The sequence below is a fragment of the Enhydra lutris genome, unplaced genomic scaffold (genome assembly GCF_002288905.1).
Source record: "Enhydra lutris kenyoni isolate GAN:26980312 unplaced genomic scaffold, ASM228890v2 scaffoldscaffold67, whole genome shotgun sequence".
Taxonomy (NCBI): domain Eukaryota; kingdom Metazoa; phylum Chordata; class Mammalia; order Carnivora; family Mustelidae; genus Enhydra; species Enhydra lutris.
Window position 1 is genome coordinate 4,928,693 of NW_019154151.1, and position 6,845 is coordinate 4,935,537.

The window sequence follows — 6,845 nt, forward strand, 5'->3', positions numbered from 1 at the left end:
AAGTTCACTATGAATTGTGACACTAGACATTGAATTTTATGAGCTCTGTCAGTCCTGTGGGGCATTCAAACAATTTAACCTGATATGGTTAAGGCGACTGTAATATATAAGAACAGAGGAGTTGTGAGGCTGGCAGAACTTAGGCTGGTAGTAGCTAATAAAAAAAAAAAGAGTCAGGAAAAAAGTTTTATGTTATAAAATACATTCAAATGTAAATACGTATTGAAAAGATAACAGGTTTGCAAATGAGATTTTTGAGGGGCAAAAAGGGGCTAAGGATGAATGCAATGATGAAATGATTACACTGAAGCACTCTGCTTGTAACCAGATTGGTGATGTGGAAAAAGTACTAGGCTAGGAGTTAAGTGACTGGGGTTCTAGCTCTGGGTGAGACATTTATAGGGTGTGTGACTTTAGACAAGTCACTTATCTCTCCTGAGTGTCAGTTTCCTTACTGACAAAATAAAAGGATAGGACAAAATGGTCTTTAAGCTACCCTTCAGCCATTTGATCCTATGATCTAAAATGATTTGTGGAATTGTAATTTTTGATTCTGCTAATTTATTCAGTTTCAATCTGTTAGGTGTTGGTATCAACAGTTGATGTGATTCAATGATACCTATAAAAAGACTTTAGTTTGCATATCTCCTTTCTTTTCCCTGAAGTTGCATATCTTATTAATGCTGCCTTGACTTCTCCTTGGTGATGAGAAAGGAGTTTCATTTGTGGGAAGAAGCTGAGGTGGGCATGGTGCCCTCTGATGAATGGGAAACCATGGGAAGGGTAGCAACCTGGAACACGTTCAGTTCCACCTCTTTTTTTGGGCACTCTTTCACTGTGTAGTAATGGTGTTAGATTGGGGATTAGCATAATACAAGGTTGACAATTGTGCAAGACAGAAATGTAAACTAAAAGCAATGAGGTTATCAGATTGCATCCTCTTCATTCCATCACAGGCAAACTTCAGGATCGGAGAAATGGTTGAAAGTGTGAACCACTGTTACACTGAAAAGAAATTAAAAAAAAAAAAAAAGGAAGTGTGAACCAATTTGTAATTTGGAGATAGAAGAATTCGTTTTCTAACAGGACAACTAAATTATATATTAAAGAAAAACTTTTATTAAAGCAGTTCCACCAGAGTAACTCTGATTAAGAAGTACAGCAATTTTCATCATGTAAATTGTTTTTAAATTAAATTTAAATAACACAGTAATACTTTATTCATGTTATCCACCATTTAAAAGAAATAAATAATTTGGTCAACTTCCTGCATTTTCATAAGGTGAAATTCCATCACAATCCTTGAGTAATTGAAGCTGTGATGATTTTTAAAGCCATCCAATTACAGGAATTCAGTGCAATTATTTTTCTAATAAAATTAGTTTTCACTTACATGTGTCTGTCATTTCCTGTCAATGAATATATTTTAAAAACTTTTTTTATGATGAATCTTTTTTATGGATATTATTCTACCTATAGAGAGATATTTATTGATATTGTCAGATAAATGTAAAGCCCATAAAAGAAGGCATGATTATAAATTTTAGTATGTTGATTTTTGTTTTTCTGCCAGTATCAATAAACAATTGTGAATGTTTTTCAGTAACCTATTGATATAGTACATTGAATGGAAGTCTGGAATTTAACAAATAATTTAATGGAAATGTTAATGTAAGCATATTCAATTTAGATAGTAATGCCATAATAGAAATAAGACTAACTGGACTAGTTTGTCTTAACATTCTGAGAATTATTATCTTTTTCTGATTTCACAGAATAAAAATTGAAGGAATTCAGGCCAGTGTGATTATGAGGCTTTGCCCTCTATTCACCCTTAACTGTAGTTTTAAGATTGGAGAAAAAAATGTAAGAGCATCAGAAAAATTTAAAGTTCAATTAATTTTAACTGATCCCTGTCCAGACATCTATTCAGTGAGCTCACACGTGTCCTGGGCATTTTGTTAAGCCTTGGGGATGCAAAGATTAATTGACCTGGTTCCAACCCTCAAAGAGGTCACAGTTCTAGAATTAGTTTTTGTATTACACAGGGTAGGAAAGTTATATAATGTCCAGGGACTGGGTGTGTGCTCAGGAGTGGGTAGTGTGGTGGGTAGAAAGAGGGGTTAATAGGAATAAGCTGTGGCAATTTCTGTCTCAGCCAAGTCAGTTTACTAACTCAGATCCACAGTCAATAAAACTTACTTTGGAAAAAGTGATTTCTTTCTCATGGAGTCTCCTGCTTCCTTTAATTGTAAGGAGTTAACTTGCCTCATCTCTCAGGAGTGAGAGATGGACAACAAGTAGAGTGGAATTTGGAAGCCAAAAGAGAGAGAAATAAATGTATTTAAGACCAAAACTGTGCTTTTTAACAATGGACCCCTGTGTAGAGTTATTATAGGTATAAATATTGTTGTACTGTATATCCAAAGTGATGGATCACTTTTAGTGTAATTACAAAATCTATGTTTTAAATATTTAAACATGAATACAATCTATGAATTAAACATGTGCATGGTAGATTTTTTTCATTGCTCTGCCATTTCAAAGATACAATCCATTGGAGAAGGCAATGTGGCTGACATACAATGAAATCAGGTTGAAATCAGGTTCTGTTATCTAGCAGGCTTTCTTGAAAATTTATAAGGCTGAAGAGGAGAAAAAGTAAACTCAGTTTTTTAGGAGTGAATGTGGGCTGTATTTACACAATTACAAAGTAATTGCCCTCAAAGTAAAAGATGTATTTAACTATGGCAAAAATTATAGTTAACAATGCATAGGTTCATTGAAACAAACAAACACGTGGATCTGTAGATTAGATTCAGCTCTTGAACTGAATTGGGCAGCTGAAGGGGAGTGTGTGAAAAAGACCTGGCACTGTTGAGCGTGTTAGGAAGTGGACAAGGAAAGAAGACTTGACATCAGCAGCCCAGAGAAACCAGAATTATGGTAAAATACATTGTAAAGGTCTGAAAAAGAAATGATTACCAGTGAATCATCTTTAGAGACCAAGAAAATGTAGAATGTTTATTTTAACAATATTAGGTGGCTTAAAAATATTGAAAAAGTCAGACCTGTTTCAGATATTAGCAATATTGAGGGTAAGATTTTAGTGAGGTACTACATAGTCTAGTAAAAGATCGCTTATTAACAAGTGAGGTATATTAACTACATTCAAGGTTGATATTGAATTAAGTTTTATTACTACTACTACTACTACTATTATTATTATTATTATTATTACAAACATCACAAAAAAACAAAGATTTGCCAAATTACAAATATGGTAGAAAGACAAAAAGTAATGCCTAATTTGGACAGATTTAGAGTGAATACCCTGCATGGGAATATAATGCTTGTAGATATTGGGTGGTAAAGAAATAAATGTAGGTGATATCTTTATATGACCTCTGCCAAATCCATTTCTGAATAACAGCAACAGTAAAAACAGCCACACCAGTAAAAAATAGGGATGTCTAATTAAAATATGCCGAAGGGCAACATTAAAGTGCAAGAAAAAAATAACGTCCAAATAGTAAATCCATAAGATTAGAGTATTTGAGAATGTTTGTACAAAAGGCATAACATCTAAAACAGTGCTTGGAACACAGAGTTGGTCTACAATACAAAGTATATGAAATCAGGAAGGCTTTTGATTAGCATTTATAAGAACAGTTTATAGAAGACTAAGTGAAGAGATTAGCTGGATCTGGACCATTGCTATTTTTCAAGGGGTCAGAGAATAAATTTAATGAGCAGGAGTGAACCATTCCCCAAAACAAGCCTTCTCTATGAAGGGTTCTGAATTATTTTTACCTCACTTGTGCTAGAGTCACAGCAATGAGTCATAAAATGCCAAACCTTTTACAAGCACACTATTTTAATTACCACAATCTAAATTTCCCACTGAGAGCAGATCCCTGTCCTTAGAAAGTTAACATTCTAATATGGCCACTTTAAGGAAGAAAACACTGGCCATATTTTGCAGTATATGTTCAGTAGTAGAGAAAGAGTTTGCAGCCCAGTTCTTTGTGCAGAGGTGTACACAACTAAAGAGTAGAGCTACTAGAGAAAATTGGTACTCTTTCTTTGAGGTAAAGTGCTTATATGTTTGAGTTAAATTACTTCTTCCAGGAAGATCATTTTGCTCTCTGAAGAAGTAATTTGGTTCACAAATTCAGTATCATTAAGCCTTTCAGGAGCTGCATTTTCTATTATAAGCAAATCCTGGATAATGTAATTTGCCTCAATTAGATATCACTTTGAATCTGGGAGGGAGTGTATTTTACTTACCTTATGCATAGTCATCAATTTTCTTTTGATTGCCCAGATGTGTATGGAAATTTGTTATGTATTATATACAAGCTTAATAAATTAAGACCCAATCCAGTGTTCAAAGTAGCATATGTTTAGCAGTAACTTTGTACATGTCTCAGTTACTATTAAACATGGATCAAGTCCTCAAGACTTACATCCTATACAAAATATGCATGGTCCTTCAGTAAAAAGAGTTCAAAAAACTTTTATTCTTGACTGGAAGGCACCTGAGGTAGACAATAGGACAGAGCTGGCCTAACTTTCATGGATGTGATAAGAACTGAATTTTTCACAACAATGAAAGTGTTTTAAATATTCAACCTTAAGAAACAACTAATTACATTTATTATGTAAAAGGCACAATGGGAAAAAATAAAGCCAAGAAAAATTTAGGTATAATACCTAAGTGCCAAATAAGCAGCTCTTCAAATGACTAAAGAGTAGGTGAAGTTTAGTGGCAGAAAATCTATTACCACTGTGACTTAAAATGGGAATACAGGAAATGTGCCGGAGGAAAGTGAAAGTCATTAGTGTGCTGCAATTTAAACACTAGGCAGTGACCAGCTGGCCACCCTCTTGGCTCCTTGGTTCATAACTTTTCAATAAATCTCACATTAATCCACACTTATTGTGCTTTGCTTATAGGATGATGGCAATATTTGTGTTGTTCTTTTCACAGCACTTCTTACTTATAACTTCAACTGCAAATGATGGAACACTATTTTGCTTGCCTGTGATCCAAGTCATTTGTCAAGCATATCATAGACTTCATAGATATTACAAATCTGGTGCTGTAAGAATTGAGATGCTAGTCAGAGTAAATTGTTTCCAAAAAAGAGTATTAGTTTTATTATTTAGCAATGCATTATACCTAAGACATATCCTACCCTAAGAAAGAGAATTGGTTTCAAAGGATAAACAATAACAACCAAACACCTCACTACTATCACAAAACCATATCTAGCTATATTTTCATTTGGCCTTATTTATATCATACAGTATCTTGTACACATTTAGGAAACTAGACAAAGAAAAGTCTCTTTGATGTCTGACTTAAAAATTTGTTTCACTCTATGCGGTAATATACATTGTATACATTGGTATACATTACCACAATTATTTTGGTAATTTAATGACACATATTTGTTGCTGCTGTGTTATTCTTTGTACAGTAACTAACAGGAGCTGAGCAGCTGCTAGAGATGACACTCCCATCTGAGGACCAGTAAGCAGCTGAATGGAGTGGTCCAGGGACCACTTATACCTGAGATGGACTACAGATCATCATATTCCAGAATTGGAAATCCAAGTCAAATGTAATAAGACAGTCTCACTGAAAAACCAAGAGTGTCACTTGTACTTCAGGGGATCTTATCAACAGCAAGCACCTGTGATGGATTTCCAGGTGGAACTGAGGCAGGCATTCTTAGCTGAGAGACCAAGAAGTGGGTAAAACAGTATTGGAACATTAAAATAGCTGATTCCAAGGGAAAAGCCAGATGACAATGTATTGATTTGAATCAGCTGACAGTGTAATAAAATTATTATCCATGAGGAAAAAAGGTAACTAAGAATATTTAACAGTTCTCTTTAAGCATTTTTAGAGATATATTTGCTGACCACAGATATTTTTATTAACTGAAAACTAGGAATTATCTTTATCAAAATAAAAATGTTTCACAACTTATGATGATTCCACTTAGGATTTTTTGACATTATGATGGTGTGAAAGCAATACTCATTTAGTAGAAACTCTACTTCAAATTTTGAGTGCTGATCTTTTCCCAGGCTGGTGATACATAGTATGATATTCTCTGATGAGTCTGGCCAGTGGCAACAAACTGCAGTTCCTTGTCAGCCAAGTGAACACCAGGGAAAACAACTGATACACATCCAACCATTCTGTCTTTCTTTTCTTTTCTTTTTTTTTCTTTTTTAATATTTTATTTATTTATTTGACAGAGAGAGAGAGAGAGATCACAAGCAGAGAGGCAGGCAGAGAGAGAATGGGAAGCAGGCTCCCTGCTGAGCAGAGAGTGTGATGCAGAGCTTGATCCCAGGACCCTGAGATCATGACCTGAGCCAAAGGCAGAGGCTTAACCCACTGAGGCACCCAGGCACCCCCATTCTGTTTTGCACATTCAGCACAGTATTCAATAAGTTATAAGAGATATTCAACACTTTATTGTAAAATAGGCTTTGTGTTAAATAATTTCATCCAATGGTAGACTACTGTAAGTGTTCTGAGCATGTTTAAAGTGAGGAAGATTGGTAAATCAACCTAATTTCAAAACTCCCTGTATGGAAAAGTCCAAGGGCTATGACCAAGAGATCTTGGTATAGAAAGGTATTTTATTAATTTAGTTTTGTATCTGAAAAAACTCAGGTTAAGAATACAATTGATTCTTCTTATTTGTGGTAGTTATGTTTTGTAATGTATAGAACCATTTGCTTCTAGGGGAAATGCAAGGTTAGGTTCCTGTGAACCTCTGGTCACTACATTTTCATAAGTCAATCAATATATAACCATG

At 34.5% G+C, this 6,845-nt stretch overlaps 1 pseudogene; it reads left to right on the plus strand.

Moving 5' to 3' along the window:
* Positions 1-5,551: 5,551 nt before the first annotated feature.
* Positions 5,552-5,767, plus strand: LOC111159239 (annotated as a pseudogene).
* Positions 5,768-6,845: the final 1,078 nt, after the last annotated feature.